A 19,720-nucleotide genomic window follows, 5' to 3' on the forward strand; every position below is an offset into this window, starting at 1 on the left:
TGGCGTATGGACTGTAGGAGGCAGGGCAGGGAACCCTGTCCACTGCAGGAGTCCGGGCATGAGAGGATGGTGGCCTGACCTGGGGTGGTGACCATCGAGGACATCTGTAAGCAATGGACAGATTCAGGGCGACATTTGGGAGGTAAGGATGACAGACTTTGCTGATGGGTTCATGAAATTTAAAGATACTTAAAGAAAACCTGTTTGCCTGATCAGAGTCAAAACTTAATTGCAGAAAGTGGCAGAAATGTTTTATTTCTTCTCTCAAAATGCCCACATGTATTTGCTGAGAAGACACGCCATAGGCATCCACATAAGAGAGTAATTGTTTTCCTCATCTCTGCACAATTACGCATTTCTTCCAAAGCAATTAGACCTCAGTTATACTTATCTGGCTAAATAAACACATGTTTGTGGTTTAAGGAAAAAAGTCCATATTCGTAGGCTCAGTGGAGTTACTTTAAAAAAAAAAAAAAAAAGATTTTTAATCACAAGGATGTTTTTGTCTGTCCTGGTGGGAACTGGCAACAATTTACCACTTCAAGACTTAAGCGGTTTCTGCTTCACTTGCCTGTCTGTTGTGAATAAAGTAAGGAATTGGTTCAGACTCCCAGAGTGCTGGATCATTAATTTGAAAAATTATCACAATTAATCACTGCTTTATAATGTACTTGTATGCATTTAAAACACCTCTCTTTGATTTGTGATACGTATGCATTACAGTTCTAATAAGACGCATAGTGTGTGGTTCTGTATGGGATACAATTATATTACATTGCATATATTTTGATTACATAAGAAGGTTCTGGGAAGAACACTGCTGTGATGCAGAACAGCTCCTTCTGCTTCTCTGAGTACCTACTGAATTTCATTTATATCGTCAATTTACATATTCAAGATAGCCACAGGGGACAGAGGGATGGGTCTCTGAGGGCATATTCGTGCATGATCCAAGGTCACCTCTGAGACCTGATGGTGGGGCTCTCCCTCACAGGGTGGTGGTGAGTACTGAATGAGTTGATAAATGTAAAGGTTCTTGGCACACAGTAAGCACTACAGAAAATGTTGACCATAACCAATTCCGTTTACTAGCAAACATGGACATGCTCTGGGGGATAAAGCAAAACCACATGGCAATTCCTCTGACCCACAAGCTTAGAGATAACAGCAACACTTAAGTTAACCTTTTAGGGGCGCCTGGGTGGCTCAGTCGGTTGAGCGTCCAACTTCGGCTCAGGTCATGATCTCACAGTTTGTGAGTTCGAGCCCCGCGTCAGGCAATGTGCTGACGGCTCAGTCTGGAGCCTGCTTTGGTTTCTGTGTCTCCCTCTCTCTCTGCCCCTCCCCCTCTCATGCCCTGTCTCTCTCAAAAGTAAATAAACATTAAAAAAAGAAAAAAAAAAAGAAGTTAAACTGGAGTTCCCATTAGTTCAACTTTTGCACAATAAAACATTATTTTTAAAAAGTGATATGCTGGCAAGAGTCAAATTTGCATAAAACGTGACAGTCCCCCTAAATCAGGAGAACTGTTCTATTCCCTGGTGTGGAATGGCCTCAGACATGTTCTTTTCGTGACCACCAGACCTAGAAATGTAATGTGAGCCATGTATGTAATTTAAAATGTTCTATAGCCATATTTTTCCAAGTAAAAAGAAACAAGTGAATTAATTTTAAGATACATTTATTTTCACCAATATGTAAAAAATGACTGATTTGTAACCCATATAAAAATGCTCAGTGAGGGGCGCCTGGATGGCTCAGTCGGTAGAGCATGCAACTCTTGATCTCAGGTTTGTGAGTTCGAACCCCACGTTGGGCCTAGGCTTAAAAATAAAAAGTTAAAAAAAAAAGTTAAAAATGATCAGTGAGATATTTTATACTTGTTTTTCCCTCTAAGTCTTCCAATCCCAGTGTGTATATTACATGTTTAGCACACCTCCGTTAAGATTTGCCAATGTTTCAGGTGCTCAACAGCCAAGTGGCTGGGCTCAAAGCTAATGTATCAAACAGCACAAACACAGAACATTTCCATTATCACAGCACAGCAGAGGCTGGTCCTACATAGATCTGCGCCCCTCAATGCTTGGCTTAACACCTCCCTACAGCTCTTGGTTTCTGCTCAAGTTATGGTCTCATGGTTTAGGAGTTCGAGCCACACATTGGTCTCCGTGCTGACAGTGTGGTGCCGGCTTGGGAATTCTCTCTCTCTCTCTCTCTTTGCCCCTCCCCTGCTCATGCTCTCTCTCTCTCTCAAGACAGATGAATAAACTTAAAAACAAAAAGATATATAGGGGCACCTGGGTGGCTCAATTGGCTAAGCCTCCAACTTTGGCTCAGGTCATGATCTCACGGTTCATGGGTTCGAGCCCCACGTTGGGCTCCGTGCTGACAGCGTGGAGCCTGGAGCCTTCAGCCTGCTTTGGATCATGTGTCTCCCTCTCTCTCTGCCCCTCTCCCGCTCATGCTCTGTGTCTCTCTCCCTCCCTCCCTCTCTCTCTCTCTCCCAAAAATAAATGAACGTTTAAGAAACTAAAAACAAAAACAAAAAAAGGAATTGTAACAGAATGCCTGGCTACTGTGTGTGATCACGGTGGGGACCAGCAGCAGCAGCACAGAGGAGCTGTTAGAAATACAGACTTTCAAGCCCCATCGCCCAAATCAGAACGTGCACTCCAACAAGGCCCAGATGAATTGCGTGATCATTCTAGGTGAGAAGCAGTGAACATCTCGGCATCCATCCCTCTTCTGATAACAGCACCTGGCTTTTCCTCGAGAAGCCAGCCTTCTCCCACTCAGCGCAAGGTGTTTCAGGAGGCTAACCCCACTCTTGCCTTCAGGGAGTGACAACTTGATACGGGTCTGGCCGATCAGAGAATTCTGTGTCCCCCTGGCAGCCAACGGTGGTCGATTCACTTATAGGGATGTAAGTGACCCTGACTGAGGCGATCAAAGTTAGCCCTGGGATTTTGCTGGGAAAATTAGGAAAAAGGCACTCTGTTTCTATAAGGATTCCTGATGCAGATGTAGGTGCAGGTGTCGAGGCAGATATAGATGTAGACGTAGGAAACTAAAGTGAGGGACTGTCTTAGTGTGAGGCCGTCACAGAGGACAGCAGAGCCGAGCAATGAAGACAGAGTGATTCCTGAAGACATGTATGAACACCTGAAGCCAGCTGTGCCTGAAGCTTGCCAACCTCAGGATTTTTTCCAGTTCGTGAGCAAATAAATTCTCAATTGCCTAAGACAGTTTGAACTGGATTTTTACCGTTGGTACCCCAACAGTCCTCACTGTTTCTTACATATCCCTGTGCCATGATCTGGACCGAATGAACCAGAGTCTCTGGGGATGAGGGCCCGGAATCTGCATTGCTAACAATTCTTCAGGAGATTCTTATCCACACTAAGATGTGAGATCCACCAAGGTAGTAGAGTGAGGGCTGAACCTGGGGTGAGAATGCTCGGGTTTGGATCCCGGTTTTGCCCCTGACCCTATGTGACCTCAGGTAAGTCACTTCCCCTGAACTTCATTTCCTGCCCTGTAAAATAGGAGGCTCTTGCTTCTCAGGTTTGGCCTGACATCCTGTGTGACAGGGATGTGAAAGGCTTTTGAGAACCTCTGTACACATGATTCTTGTCTAATTGTGGTTCAAAACCAGGCTCTGAGAGCAGAAGTGGCCTGCCTGGCCCCAGACCAGTTGAGAACTGCTGACCCCTGACAAAGGCACGTCCTCAGGTCACTGCCCAAATCCTGGAAACTGAAACTCGCTCCTTCCCCATTCAGCTTCTGTTGGCCCTACATGGGAGGGATATGAGAAAGGTCGGCATCCTTGCCCTGGGACCTTCCCACGGTCACTCCATGTAGGCCATGGAGCCTTAGAGACTCCTCCTGCGTGCTCAGAGTGAAGCCCAAGGAGAGAGGCCAGTGTACTGCCTGGGCATCCTGTGGAGCGGGAGGGAGACTGTTTTCAAGGAGTTTTTAGGGTCAAGCAGAGGCCTGTCAGGGCTGAGGCCGAGGAGCCCTGGATTCTGTTTTCGCCTCTACCACAAGCTCACCATGTGAGCTCAGGCAAGTCCCAAACTCTCTGGGCCTCAGTTTCTCCAAATATGAAGCGAGGTGTTGGATAAGTTGTCTGAAGGGGACAGCTATAGTTCTTTCCTACATAGTCTCTGCTCCCCCTTTTTCTGAGAACAGCTCCCCAGTCTTCCTTTTGTCACCACCTCTCCCGCATTCTCATTTCGTGCTTCGGGGTAGGGCTGACTTCAGCCTCTGGCTGAAGTCTGACCAAGTCTGGCCAATCGGAATTGCAGTAACGGAAGCAGAGCTGGATGTGTGACCCAGTCCTGGACAAGGAGAGTCATCCGTTGGCCTTTGGCTGGAAGAGAGTTGCAAAACAGAGCCCAGAAATGGAGGAATACAGATTCCCAAGCCCTTGAATCCAGCCCTTCCTAAAGTGGAAGTGTTTGCGGACTTTCTAACAATATCCCTCTTCTGCTTGAGCCAGTTTAAGTTGGATTTCTGCCCCCGCCCCCCCTTAAACCTCAAAGAGTGCCGCCTCATGCAGAGGAAATTCTTACAAGGGATTGCAATTCATACTTCAGTGTAAATGGCTTAGGGCAAAGACTTCGTAGACAGCAGGTATTGATGGATGAGAAGAGGGTACTAGACCCATTAGGATAGGTGAGGATGTATGCAATATGGACCCCAAGCAGCTGATGGCACTGACACCATGCCTAGGAAGTGCCTGGCATGTATTAGAACCTCCATATATATTTGTGGACTAAATATATTGTGTTCGACCTTCTACAGGCCTGACCATACTTGGCTGAAGTCAGCAGTACCAGAATTAAGAGCCCATTTTGCAGACAGGGAAATGGAGATCCATGGCACAGAGATGCCCCAGGGGGTCACTGGCAGGTAGAATGAGAACACAGCTCTCTTGCCTCTCATCCTCGGGAGGGGGTGGGGGTGGGGAGTGGGCAGCCCCAGAGGCTGCAGTGGGGAACTGCAGGGTGAGGGCGAGGAACCCCAACAGGAAGTTTAGGAAGGCAGACCTCAAGGGGCCCAGGGCTCAAGACTGTTCACTAGATGAACTTTCCCTTCTCGGAACAGCCCAGCCATGGAGGTGGGGAAAAAGTCCTCCCCCATCAGGGACAATTTCCTAAAGAGTTTGCAGGGGTGCAGAGCCCTGCAGAGCCCTCTCCTCTGGTTCCCTGACGATCTTCTCAATGAACCACCCAAAGTGACTGTTATCCCTAATGGATGTGCGGGGGTCACCCCAACTCCTCATCTCTCCCCTTTCCTGACCCCCAGCTTCTTTCTGATCAAAGAGCTCAAAACTTGGACTTTTCAAAAGGAAGGAGGCGGAGAGACCTCTGTCACACAGGCAGAACAGCAGCCCCAGAGAGGGCAAGTGTTGTGCCCACGTTTACACAACAGCGAGTGACAGAGCAACACGCTGAAGAGGAACTCAAGGCCTCTGGTCATCTGCCCGACTCGCCCAGAGGCCTGGCCCTGAGGCGCATTTGTCCCACCTGTTTGCTCCAAACATGTACTAGATTCCTAGCATGGTCATTGCTACCTCTGGATCACCTGTTAAAGTCCGGAATGCCAGGGCAATTGTGACCCTCCTTGGAATACTTTTATCTCTAAGGTAAGCAGGGGGCAGGCAAGTTTGGAAAATATGGGATGGGATTTGAAGTCACAAAGAGCTAACTCTGAATACCAATCCTGCCTCTTAGAGACAAGCAAACCTTTTCATTTATTCATTTATCTATCTATCTATCTATCTATCTATCTATCATCTATCTATTTTTAAATGTTTATTTATTTATATTTGAGAGAGAGAGAGAGAATGAGTGGGGGAGAGGCAGAGAGAGAGGGAGAGAGAGAATCCCAAGCAGGTTCTGCATTGTCAGCATGGAGCCCATCACGAGGATTGATCCCATGAGTTGTGAGATCATGACCTGAGCCAAAAGTCAAGAGTCAAATGCTTAGCCAATTGAGCCACCCAGGCACCCCAGTTTATTTCTTTTTTAAAGTTTATTTATTTGTTTTGGGGGGGGCAGAGAGAGGGAGAGAGAGAATCTCAAGCATGCTCTGCACTGTCAGTGCAGAGCCTCATGTGGGGCTTGAACCCATAAACTGTGAGATCATGGTTTAGGCCAAAATCAAGAGTTAGACACTTAACAGACTGAGCCACCCAGGCGCCCCAAGCAAGGCTTTTAAACTGTAAATCAGGTCATATCCCTCCTCTGCTCAACAACTCCTAGGCTCCCATCTCACTTGGAATAAAAGCCAAGTCCCCTCTATGGCTGCCAAGGCTCCATGATCTGGTCTCTCCCCAACCTTGAGGTCCTGTCATCCTCCCTTGATGTTTCCTTTCCAGCCACACTAGCCTCTTGCTGCCCCTCAATTCACCAACCACGCTTCCACCTTGGGGCCATCACACATGCTACTTTCCGGAATGTCCTTCCCCCAGAAAGCCTCTTTCATGCCACCCAAGTCTCTTTGCAGACCTCTCTGTCTCAGAGAGGCCTTCCCTCACCACCCTGGCTAAGAATGGGAACCCCCTCCCCCAACTCCCATCACTTTCTAGCCCTTCCCAGCCGAATTCTTCATGGCTTTGACCACCAGCTGATGTGGCGGCCATGAAGATGAGCCTCCCAGATCTCTGACTGCAGACAGTGGCATTGACCAATGGCCCCAGCTGCTGTGCTTTGAAGTGCATCATCACTGTTGCCATGGGCTGTTCCCGGCCAATGACGGAGTGTGGCAGGGATACTGAGGCAGGCCGTGCCAGGGGGGCCTGTGACAGGGGGCTTTGGCTAAGGGGTCGAGGCAGCCTTGCCAAGCCTTCCTTGGAACTGCACTGTAGTCTAAGATATTTCCGCCTCTCCTTCCCTTCTTCTTGCTTTCCTTTCCTCCCTCCTTCCCTTTCTTCTTCATTTGGAGTCAAACATGCCTTGCTGTGTGCTGGCTGACTTTCCTAGCCTTTTCTTGCAGGGCGCCTGGGTGGCTCAGTCGGTTGAGCATCCGACTTCAGCTCAGGTCATGATCTCCAAGTTCATGGGTTTGAGTCCCATGTCGGGCTCTGTGCTGACAGCTGAGAGCCTGGAGCCTGCTTCGGATTCGGTCTCCCTCTCTCTCTGTCCCTCCCCAACTCACACACTCTCTCTCTCTCTCTCCAAAATAAATAAACATTTAAAAATTTTTTCTTGCATATTTAATCTCTGAAGTGAGAGTCTGCTTCTCACCTAATGCACTAATATATTACCTAGGGATTTGTTTATAATCTGTCTCCCATAGGATGTAAGACACATGAGAACAGTGATTCTTTTGTGCCTTGCTGTATCCCAGTATAAAATGAGAATGCAGTAGGTGCTCAATAAATTCTTGAACAAGTAAATTAAGTCTCCTTCAGCTTCCTGGGAGCCCCAGCTTTCCCCATCAAAACAAGTTACATATGCAGGTTTAAACTGGAAAGGGATATCCGTGTTTGTTCCTCTCTGCTTGGAGAAGAGCAACATCCCTCCCTGACTGTGACTGATGGGAGTCTGCCCCCTTCACCCAGGACATGGTGGCCAGTTTGCCCTCAGGGGTGGGGAGAGCTTTTCACCCTAGCTTCTCATCATGCTCCAAGGTCAACTGCCCCCAAATCTTCCCCCCGACCCCAGAGGGAAACCTTGAAGCTGCCATAATGCCTGCTCTGACCATGTTACAGTTGCTTTTTTATAGTTGACAGATTCTCAGTTTCTTTTCTGTTTTGGAGAGTATTTTGTTTTTTAAATTACCTTTCATCGCCTGGTAAACAGTACCTCGTCCTTATACATAACATTGCAGATAAATCTAAGATGCCATTGGATTACTCCCTTTGCAGGCTCTCCGTGGCCACTCCTTTCCTCTCAGGTAGCCTCTGCCTCTGTGTTTACACCTATGCGTATTGACGCACGTGAACCTGTCCATGCACATCCCATCACCTTGCCTGTTACCGTTTCAGAACACTCCTGCAGGCAGCACCTGTGTTTCTTCCCCTGAGAGATTTCTCTGTGGCCATCGGTGTCTGCTCAGCCCGTGAGCTTGGCAAGTGGGAGTGTTAGAGAGACATCCCCCCCCACCCCGCCCCGGGAGCAGCCTTCAACCAGTGACTGATAGCAGCAGGTGCATAAATATCCCAGCTCCCTCACCTCTTGAACACGTTCACCAGCTCTCAGAGCTCGAGGGCTCCCTGCCCTCCAGGTGTCCACACTAGTGACTGGTGCGATAACACACTTTTATTGGCTGCCTTCTCTTCCGTCTCACTTCCCCACTCTCCTACCAGGGCTTTCTGGGACCCTCTCCCAAAGAGACTAAATAATAAATGCATATGAGACTTTTTCTAGGGTCTGTTTCTAAGGAAACTCAAACTGAGACCTATGTCCATGGAAACTATGGAGTATCGGTTTTTTGCGTGTTGACCTCAAAGGATTTGTACTACGTGAATTGACCTCAAAAGGTTTGTACTACGTGAATTTGTGTACTGTGGAGTATTGTTTTTTTGTGTGTTGACCTCAAAGGATTTGTGCTTCGTGAATTTGTGAGGTTGTATCCTCCTTATCCCCATTTCTCAGATGAGGAAACTGAGACTCAGGAGAGTGAGCGGCTTGGCTGAATGCACCACAACTTATCTGAGGCACCGTCGGCACCCAAACTCAGGTCTCCCACGCCCGATCTCCGGTTCTTCATTTCTCTGGCAGAGATGAGGGAAAGTCTGCTATTCGCTTGGCTGCACCTACGTCTCCCAGGCCAGAGGATTTCAGGGTGATGGTGAGAGCTTGGGGTGTCTTAGGGCAGTATTAGAATGCAGGCCCTACTCGGTGCCATCCGGCGGGTGCAGTGACACGAAGAGGGTGCAGCCTGTGTGGCCACAGGCACCAGCCAGGAACAAGGGCACACTTTCCATTTAAGGAAACTGGACAAACGGAGCGGGGGCGGGGGTTGTTTAGAAAGGTGGAGGCTAAGAGACATGGTAGCACTAATGTTCTGTGTAACTTTCAGAAAGCTACTTACCCTCTCCGGACCTGACGTTCCTTTTCAGTGAAAAGGAAGGCCTTGTCATGATAGGGAGGCAGGACTTGAAAACTAAAACGGCTACAGGGGCCCACAGGGACACCCACGGGAGGAAAGTGATCCAAGAAAGGGTGGTGCAAGCTGACAGCTCAGGGTTAGTCTACAGGGCGGCCCCCACACCGCTTCGCCGATGCCGCCGTGAGTGAATAGCAGATGGGCATGGGAGACGGAATTTCTAGTCTCGCTATGGCCAACTCTGCCAGTTTTTCACAAGACAGAAACCCAGATTTGTGTGAGTTCTCTTGACTTTAAAACTTGGCGACTAATTAGGCGCGCTTGGGTGTCTCAGTCCATTAAGCAGCAGACTTCGGCTCAGGTTATGATCTCAAGGTTCATGAGTTCAAGCCCCGCCTCGGGCTCTGTGCTGACAGCTCAGAGCCTGGAGCCTGCTTCGGATTCTGTGTCTCCCTCTGTCTCTGCCCCTCCCCTACACTTCTCTCTCTCTTTCTAATAAATATTTTTTTAAAAGTTGGCAGCTAATTATAAAGAATCACTATGTGGGGCTAACTAAAATACACCCATATGCTGAAATATCTCAGGCAAGAGAGGGGAGGTTGTTCAACATTCCTACAATGTTTCTGAGGCCCTACCATGTGCCAGGCACTTAGTATGTGTTAGCAGCAGAGTGGTTTAGGAGCCTTTACTTTCTAGAAGCGTTTAAAGTGTGCAAGGCCTGGAAGATCCCTTGAATGCAGGTAATTTTCTCCTCACCCTTAGGGGTAAGGGCCCCCAGCGAGCAGCCTGGTTGGGGTGAGATTAAGATTCCCACACCCCCTAGGGTGGCTATAATAACCGTAATGGTTTTTTTTTAATTTTTTTTAATGTTTATTTATTTTTGAGACAGAGAGAAACAGAGCATGAATGGGGGAGGGGCAGAGAGAGGGAGACACAGAATCTGAAACAGGCTCCAGGCTCCGAGCCGTCAGCCCAGAGCCCGACGCGGGGCTCGAACTCACGGACCGCGAGATCGTGACCTGAGCTGAAGTCGGACGCCCAACCGACTGAGCCACCCAGGCGCCCCAACCGTAATGTTTTAAAAAGGAAAATAGCAAGTGTTGGCAAGGATGTGGGGAAATTGGAACCCTTCTACATGGCTGACGGGAGTGGAAAGCGGTGGAAAACAATCTGGCAATTCCTCAAAATGTTAAACATGGAATTACCACAGGACACAGCCATTCCACTCCTAGGTATATACCCAAGAAATCGAAAACAGGAGCTCAAACAAATACACTAGGTGAATATTCACGACAGCCAAAAGGCTGAGACAACCCAAATTTCCATCTACAGATGAAGGGATAAGCAAATCGCGGCATACACATACAATGAAATATTATTCAGCTATAAAGAGAACCGAAGGGGCGCCTGGGTGGCGCAGTCGGTTAAGCGTCCGACTTCAGCCAGGTCACGATCTCGCGGTCCGGGAGTTCGAGCCCCGCGTCGGGCTCTGGGCTGATGGCTCGGAGCCTGGAGCCTGTTTCCGATTCTGTGTCTCCCTCTCTCTCTGCCCCTCCCCCGTTCATGCTCTGTCTCTCTCTGTCCCAAAGATGAATAAAAAACGTTGAAAAAAAATTTAAAAAAAATAAATAAATAAAATAAAGAGAACCGAAATACGAATACATGCCACAAGTTGGGTGAACCTTGAAAACATTATTATCTTAGGTGGAAGATGCCAGAATAAATTAATCCAAAAATACAAAAAGCAGGCTGGTGGTGGCCAAGAGCCGGGGGGTGGGGGGTGGGGCAGAAAGAAGAATGGGCATGACTGCTTTAATGGGTACAGGGCTTCCTTTTGGGGAGATGATGATACTTGGGGACATACAGAGGTGGCAGTTGCACAACACGGTGAATGGACTAAATGCCACTCAAATGTTAGTTTTCAAATGGTTAATTTTGTAATGCTATGTGAATTTCGACTCAAAAGTCAAAAATTACAAACTACAGGGTGCCTGGGTGGCTCAGTGGGTTACGTGTCCAATTTCAGCTCAGGTCATGATTTTATGGTTGGTGGGCTTGAGCCCCACATCAGGGCTTTCTGCTGTCAACATGGAGCCCTCATCAGATCTTCTGTCTGTCTCTCTCTCTCTCTCTGCCCCTCACCCACTTGCTCACTCTCTCTTGAAAAGAAATGAACAGTTAAAAAAATGGCAGAGGCGCCTGGGTGGCTCTGTCGGTTAAGCATCCCACTTCAGCTCAGGTCATGATCTCATGGTCCGTGGGTTTGTGGGTTTGAGCCCCGTGTTGGGCTCTGTGCAGACCCCTTGCTTGGAGCCTGGAGCCTGCTTCGGATTCTGTGTCTCCCTCTCTCCCCACCCCTCCCCCGCTCATGCTCTCTCTGTCTCTCAAAAATAAGTAAACATTTTTTAAAAATGGCAAACTAACGGGGCGCCTGGGTGGCGCAGTTGGTTGGGCGTCCGACTTCAGCCAGGTCACGATCTTGCGGTCCGTGAGTTCGAGCCCGGCGTCAGGCTCTGGGCTGATGGCTCGGAGCCTGGAGCCTGTTTCCGATTCTGTGTCTCCCTCTCTCTCTGCCCCTCCCCCGTTCATGCTCTGTCTCTCTCTGTCCCAAAGATGGATAAACGTTGAAAAAAATAAATAAATAAATAAATAATGGCAAACTACCTAACAGTGCTCTCCTAGGACGGTTAAACAGATTATAGTGCCTCCAAACAGCAGAATGATATGCGGCCATTAAAAATCCAAGGATATTTTGGAGGGCCTGGCCGAAGGAGCATGCGGCTCTTGACCTCGGGGTCATGAGTTCAAGCCCCATGTTGGGTGTAGAGATGACTTAAACAAATAAATAAATAAGTAAACTGAGAAAAATAAAATGACAATTTAAAAAATCCAAGGCTGTCTTAATGACCTAGGAAAATGTTTACAATGTAGTGCGAAGCAAATCACTAGGATGAAAATTGTATATGCAGCAGTTTACTGATTATGTTAAATAAAAAGGGCACAGAAAAGAAGACTACGCAAAAACAAACTATTTGTTATCCAAAAACTTTTTTTTTTTTTTTTAAAGGAGCCGTGATGGGGCGCCTGGGTGGCTCAGTCGGTTAGGCGGCCGACTTCGGCTCAGGTCATGATCTCGCGGTCCGTGAGTTCGAGCCCCGCGTCGGGCTCTGGGCTGACAGCTCAGAGCCAGGAACCTGCTTCAGATTCTGTGTCTCCCTCTCTCTGACCCTCCCCTGTTCATGCTCTGTCTCTCCCTGTCTCAAAAGTAAATAAAAAACGTTAAAAAATAAAAAAATAAAAAATAAATAAAAAAAATAAAGGAGCCGTGATTCCATGGTTTGAGTTTGTACCAAGTGTCAGGCAGATTAAGAGCTTTGCCCTCCTGCTGGAGAACAGGAGACATGGAACAGCGAGCGGCCCTTGGAGGTCAGCAGACCCAGACTCCTCAGGTGACCCTTCCCGGCTTTAGTCCCCCTCATACACAAGAGGACTTGTGGCCCCTCTCTCCATATTCCCCAAGAAACACCTGCACCCCACACCTCCAAAGCCATCCATCCAGGATGGTCCCAGCAGAATGGTTTGTTGTAGTAAACACCTGTTCCACACCTGAATGTTTAGCAGCAGGGGAACGGGTACTAAGGTAGGGAGGTCAGTCACCTGCTGGGACACTCCACTTAGAAGGAATGAACTAGGGGGCGCCTGGGTGGCTCAATTGGTTGAGTGTCCACTTCGGTTCAGGTCACGATCTCACGGTCTGTGAGTTCAAGCCCCGCATCGGGCTCTGTGCTGACAGTTCAGAGCCTGGAGCCTGCTTCCGATTCTGTGTCTCCCTCTCTCTCTGCCCCTCCCCTGCTCATGCTGTCTCCCTCTGTCTCAAAAATCAATAAAAACATTAAAAAAAAAAAAAAGAAGGAATGAACTAGGCCTCCCTCTGTTTCTCATCCTGGCTAGACCCTGACACCTTAATGATGAGAAGGCAGGGACAAAGGATATTGTAGAGGAATCACAGCTAGATAGCATTTTTGGAGATCTTCAATACACAGAAAACAATTCTATGTATAATTTGTGCATCCATCTCTATGCAATACATTCATGAAAGCACAGACCGGGAAGGATTATAGTTCATGGCAATGGTTGCCTCTGGGAAGGGAGAAAACAGGACTGAGAGGGATACAAGGCGGAAAGGCTTCCGTTTTATCATTACTTTTAATAATTTCATTTTTTGAAAATCAGAAGCAAAAACATGACAAAATGCTAACATTTGTTAATTCTGGGTGGTGGGGTTCCTGGGATATTTGGTATAGGGTCTTCTTCACTTTTCTTTATTTTAACCTTCCCTCCTCCCCTCCTAAGGAAAACAAAACAAAACAAAAAAAGGATAGTGAAGAGAAAGCCATGGGTAAAGGAAGCAATATCTATTGAGGCCTTTCTCTGTCCTGGCCGAAGGCTAATGTGGTGGCTTTCAAAGTGTGGTCCCTGGACCACCAGCAGCATTACTCCAGAATGTAAATTCTCAGACTCCCAGGCCAGACCTACTGAATCAGAAACCCTGGGATCAGGACCCAGAAACCTGTGTTTTATTTTTTTTTATTTTTATTTTTATTTTTTTTTCAACGTTTATTTATTTTTGGGACAGAGAGAGACAGAGCATGAACGGGGGAGGGGCAGAGAGGGAGGGGCAGAGAGGGAGGGAGACACAGAATCGGAAACAGGCTCCAGGCTCTGAGCCACCAGCCCAGAGCCCGACGCGGGGCTCGAACTCACGGACCGCGAGATCGTGACCTGGCTGAAGTCGGACGCTTAACCGACTGCGCCACCCAGGCGCCCCCAGAAACCTGTGTTTTAACAAACCTTCCAGGTGGTTCCGGGGTAGTGCTGAAGTTTGCGAGGCACTGGGCTAGACCATAATGTAGCTATGACAACAGTTAACGTGTATTAAGCATGCATACCTGTCAGGTGGTGTCCTAAGAGCTTAACTTAATCTAACCTTCAAAACAACCCTGATGAGGGAGCCATTATCATTATTATCCCTAGCCGACAGGTGTAAAAACGGAGGCACAGGAAGGCAAAATCCCTTGCTCAAGGTCAACAGGCAGCTTGCTCCCGGAAACCCCCTTCCCCTTACACCACACTAAACATGACTTCACATACTCCAGCTCCCTGTGGCCTTGGGAAAATAACAACAGCCCCGCCTAACAGATGAGGAAACTGGAATTGGGAGAAAGAGAGCGACTTGCCCAAGGTGTCACAAGGAGGAAAACGTTCGACCTAGACCTGCCGGGGATCAGGGCCCAGCGCGGGAGGAGGAGGGAGCACAGCCGGCCCAGCTGCAGCTCCGCCCGGGTGTGGTTCGCACGTCACGCCTACAGCCAGCTGGCCCCTTCCCCACGAAGGTCGCCAACCCAGCTGCCAACCTGCCGTGACTCGTCACCCACCCCCACCAGGAACCGTAAGGGCCTTCCCCTCCCGGGCTCCGCGAAGCCCCATCCCTTCCTTCTCGTTTTTCTTGTCTTTTGCAGAAGGGGAACCTGGACGGCCCCGAAAAGTGGAGGCTGGAACAAAGTCACTCGGTGGCCAGCGCTCCCCTCCCCGCGAGCTTTTCCAGGTTCGCAGGGTAATCCCGCCCCTCATCTGCCCCACTCCCCGCTCCGTGGGCCCCTCATCCCACGGCCCGTCCGCCGCTTCCCCGACGGCACCTTCCCGCTGCGCACCCCAGCCCGCCCTGTGCAGCCCCAGCCCCCCACCCCCCTCCCTCCGCAACAGCCGAAGACCCTCAGGCCGCGCTCACCCTCAGGCTGCCCCGCTTCCCCCGTCCGCCGCACTCACCTGGGCTCCCGCTCCTCGTCCTGCGGGCAGCCCGGATCCTCGCAGCTCGAGCCCCCCCCCAGCTCAGCAGCCCCCGGCGTCCCGGGGCGCCCGTTCCCTAAGGGAGACGGGCTGACTTTCGAGAGGCAAGGATGACGCCCTGAGGGGCCTCGGCGGGCGCCGCGGGGCTTCTCCGGCTCCCCTGGCGCAGAACCGCCCGCGTCCTCTCCCGCTCGCCTCTAGGCCCCGGCGGTGCGCCCGGGCAGGGACCAGCAACGCCGTGGCACCCACAGGTCATCTGGGCTCCTTAGCCGCGCCCTGAGCGATGCTAGCCCCGCCCCCAAATATCCTAGCCCCGCCCCTGAAGACTCCAACCGCGCCGCAGGGACTCTAATCCCAGGCCCCACCTCCCAGCATCCTAATCCCGTCGCCCATCCGAGGTTCCTAAACCTGCCCCTAAGGATCCTAAACCGCTGCCTAAAGGATAGTAAACCCGCCCGTAAGAACTTTAACCAGTCCCACAAAGATTCTAACCCCACCCCCTCCAACACCTCCCCCAATGCATTGTAATCCCCCCCTCCCCAAACCTAACGCGGTCCCCAAGGGATTTAACCCCACCCCAGGAATCCTAACCTGTCTTCAAGAACCGCAACACCCTCTCTTCCTCCCAAAATCCCAATTCTGCCCCAAAGGATTTTGAATTTCACATTTGAATAATTTGTAATCTCGCCCACCAGAGGTTTCTAATCCTGTCCCCAAAGATTCTAATCCAGCTAACTAAAGGATCCCAACCCTTCTCTTCAAACAATTCTGACCCAGCCCTCCAGATTTATAACCCTAACCCCAGGGATTCTAATCCCGCTCCTGGGTAACCCCAATCTTGTTGACAAAGGATTTTAATCCACCCCGCCCCAGGATTCCAATCCGATCCATCCAAAGATTCCAATCCGACCCTCCAAAGATTTTAATCTCTCATCAAAGGATTCCAACTGGGTCCAGAAGAATCCTAACCCCTATCCCCCTCGCTCTCACAGGATTCTAATCCCCTTCTTCCCGCCCCAAGCATTCTGATCGGTTTTCCCTACCATTCCGATCCACTCTGTCCAGCCCAGACCCCTCCCCCAGGCCGTGTCCCAAGCCTTCCTGGTACTTCTGTGGTCCGCGGTTTCCGCTCCGCGAGCCCTGCGCTATTCAAACCTCATGCAAATTTTCTCACCCGCAGGCACCGCCCTGGCTCATTCTTGGCCGGCTTCCGGCAGCTCAGAGGACTTCGAAAATTAGGGGGCGGGATGCCGGGCTTGGAGGGCAGCTGGAGGCCCCACACGATTGTGCTCAGGACCCCGGCAAGGGCAGAGCACACCTGTTCCTGGAAAAAGAGAGATATTGTCACACTAAATTTTGCCACGCACACTTCCGAGATGTGTCAGAATCCTGGTGCGTTTCTGTGTTCCCACCACTACCATCTCTTCATTCACTCACTCATTCATTCATTCATTCATTCAGCAATGCTGTGCTGGGCTACACAGGGCTTCTCAAATTCAGTACTTCTGACATTTGGGCTGCATAATTCTTTGGGGGTGGGTTGGTGCTGCATGACTCTTTGCTGTGGGAAGCTGTCCTGGGAATGGTAGGATGATAAACAGCATTCCTGGGCTGCACTCACTAGATTAACCTCCTTCCCCAGTTGTGACAACCAAAATTGTCTCCAAACATGACCAAATGTGTGTGGGGGGTGGGGTGGGGTGGGGGGAATGGGGCGGTAGAACCATGAGTTAGAAGATAATGACCCTGCTCTTACGTGTTTGGTATATGTGCTTAAATACATATGTGTGAGTTTTAAAAATACATTTAATTCTGTGTTTAATGTACTTGAATGAGACTCAGTTTTGTGCCCCCCCCAACATCACTGTTACTAATATTTAGTAGCCCACATTGTCTACATCCTCCAGTTTATTTACCCATTCCCCTAGTCATGGACACCTACATTGTACCCAACTACCATGCCTCCTATGGACTTGTAAGAATTTTGTAAAGACTTTCTTTGCCAAGAATGATGGATGCTTGCAGAAGGGCTGCTGCCAACATTCTTCCAACATTTCCCCACATCTTGACGGACTCTTGGTATCATCCATTAGTCTTAATTTGAGTTTCCCAGAAGCAGACCTTAGACACAGATTCGAGTGAAAGTAGGTTGTTTGGGAGATGCAGAAAACACTGGTAGGGAGTAGGTGGATGAGACAGGAGAGGGAAGAAAGCCAACTAAGAGAGCATTGTTGGGGTGCCTGGGTGGCTTAGTCGATTAAGCGTCTAACTCTTCTTTTTCTTAAAATTTTTAATGTTTATTTTGGGGGGGGAGGGGCAGAAAGGGGGGCAGAGACAGGATACGAAGTGGGCTCTGCACTGACAGCAGTGAGCCCGATTCAGGGCTCAAACTCAGGAACCATGAGTTCATGGCCTGAGCTGAAGTCAGATGCTCAACTGACTAAGCCCCCCAGGCACCCTAAGCATCTGACTCTTGATTTCGGCTTGGGTCGTGATGTCATGCTTCATGAGACTCAGCCCCACATGGGGCTCCATGCTGACAGCGCAGCCTGCTTGGGATTCTCTCCCTCTCTCTCTGCCCCTCCCCTGCTCCTGCTCATGCTCTCTCTCAGGATAAAGTTGGGTTTTTTTGTTTGTTTGTTTTTCTTTTGAAAGAGAGCATTGTTAAGCAAGTTACAACTGTGGGCTCTTGGAGCTCACTCCTGCTGGAGCAGGAACTCTGGAGACGGTGTACTATTTTCACTTCAGAGTTATCCTGCCTAGGTGATGAGGGAGCCTGGGCATTTCTATACCAACTCCTGGCAGACATTGGTTGAGGGATGCTCCCAAGAGGTATTAATCCTCCAGCACTTCTGGCCTGCCCCATGTGTGCTCCAGCCACCACAGGGAGCCTCCAGGAAGAAAGATACGTGTTCTGGGGACTTGGGAGTGTCATCATTAGCATCAGCTACACCTTCCACAAATTTGTTATTCTGATGGTAAAGGACCACAGATAGCTGAAACATTCTCCTCTTAATAGCCAATTCTGCCTCCCCGCCCCCCCCTTTTTTTTTTTGCTATTGAAGTACTTCTGCAATAAAAATCCTTGTATGTGTTTCCAAAGCTCCTATAAACTTTACTGTGGCATAGTTTTATAAATAAAATGCACCATTAAAACATTCAACTTGATGAGTTTGGGCAAAGGTATACATCTGTGTAACCACCACCCTAATCAAGATCGAGAACATTTTGGGGTGCCTGGGTGGCTCAGTTCGTTGGGTATCCAACTCTTGATCTCAGCTCAGGTCTTGATCTTGGGGTTGTGAGTTCAGCCCCGCTCTGGGCTTCACGCTGGATGTAAAGCCTACTTTAAAAAAAAAAAAAAAAAGGGCGCCTGGGTGGCGCAGTCGGTTAAGCGTCCGACTTCAGCCAGGTCACGATCTCGCGGTCTGTGAGTTCGAGCCCCGCGTCGGGCTCTGGGCTGATGGCTCAGAGCCTGGAGCCTGTTTCTGATTCTGTGTCTCCCTCTCTCTGCCCCTCCCCCGTTCATGCTCTGTCTCTCTCTGTCCCAAAAAGAAATAAAAAACGTTGAAAAAAAATTAAAAAAAAAAAAGATACAGAACATTTCTATCACTCCAGAGAGTTCCCTTATGCCTATTGGAGTCCATGTCTCCCACCCATTGCCTTAGGGAACCACTGTTTGGCTCTTTGTCATTCTAGATTAGCTTTGTCTTTTCTAGAATTTTCTATAAACACAATCATACAGTATGATTCTTTTATATCTGTCTTCTTTTTTATTTTTTTTTTAACATTTATTAATTTTTGAGAGAGAGAGACTGAACGTGAGCAGGGGAGGGGCAGGAAGAGAGGGAGACACAGAATCTAAAATAGGGTCCAAACTGACTCAGCACAGAGCCCAACATGGCATCGAACCCATGAACTGTGAGATCATAACCTGAGCCAAAGTCTGACAGTTAACCAACTGAGCCACCCAGGCATCCCTTGTCTGTCTTCTTTTACTTACGGATTGCTTTTGAGATTTCCCATGTTGTTACATGTTGCAGTATTTTGTTCCTTTTCACTGCTGAGTAGTATTCCATAGTATAAATGTATCACTATTTGTTTATCCATTTATTTGTGATGGGCATTTGGGCTGTTTTCAGATTCTGGTTACATGAATAAAGCTGCACGAACATTCAGGTACAAGACTTTGTCTGCACATGTTTTCATTTCTCTTCAGTAAATACTTAGGACTGGAATTGCTGGGTCATATAGTACGTGTAAGTTTTAACCTGATGATACACTGCTAAATCAGTTTTCAAAGTGTGCATATCATTTTGCATTCAAACCAGCAACGTATGATTTCCAGTTTTTCCACATCCTTGCCAATTTGGTATTGTCACTCTTTTTTAATTAAAAAAAGTATTTCTTATCTACTCATATTACCATTAAAAAAACATTTGTACAATCACAAATTTTATCCGGAAACACATCTTTACCAGCACTCGGGATGGCAAACATTTTGCCTATTCATTCATTGCCACGGGGAATGTAGCAGACCCCAAGAAGTGATGTTAAATGCTGCATCTTTGGAGTCAGTCTATAGTTCAAACCCTGTCACTACCATGTACCAACTGAGTGATCTTGAACGAATCAAATCACCCCTCTGAGCCTCAGTTTCCTCACCTGTCGAGTGGAAATAACAATAGTATTTATCTCAGCGAGTCGTTGTGAAAATCAATCAACATCTTACACGCAGGGGTGATAAGAATTCCAAGAAAAATAAATCAGGGAAAGAGGGTGGGATGTGACTTGAGACAGAGTGGTCGGAAAG

At 48.7% G+C, this 19,720-nt stretch overlaps 1 protein-coding gene across 1 annotated transcript in view; it reads right to left on the reverse strand.

Moving 5' to 3' along the window:
• Positions 1-15,159, reverse strand: part of HCK (HCK proto-oncogene, Src family tyrosine kinase) — a 42,983-nt gene extending 27,824 nt beyond the window's left edge. Inside the window, exon 1 of the mRNA XM_043602616.1 lies at positions 14,887-15,159. The gene's annotated coding sequence lies outside the window, so the exon portion shown is untranslated. The remainder of the gene's footprint in view (positions 1-14,886) is intronic.
• Between the last annotated feature and the right edge of the window lie 4,561 nt (positions 15,160-19,720).

Source organism: Prionailurus bengalensis, chromosome A3 (assembly GCF_016509475.1).
Source record: "Prionailurus bengalensis isolate Pbe53 chromosome A3, Fcat_Pben_1.1_paternal_pri, whole genome shotgun sequence".
Taxonomy (NCBI): Eukaryota; Metazoa; Chordata; class Mammalia; order Carnivora; family Felidae; genus Prionailurus; species Prionailurus bengalensis.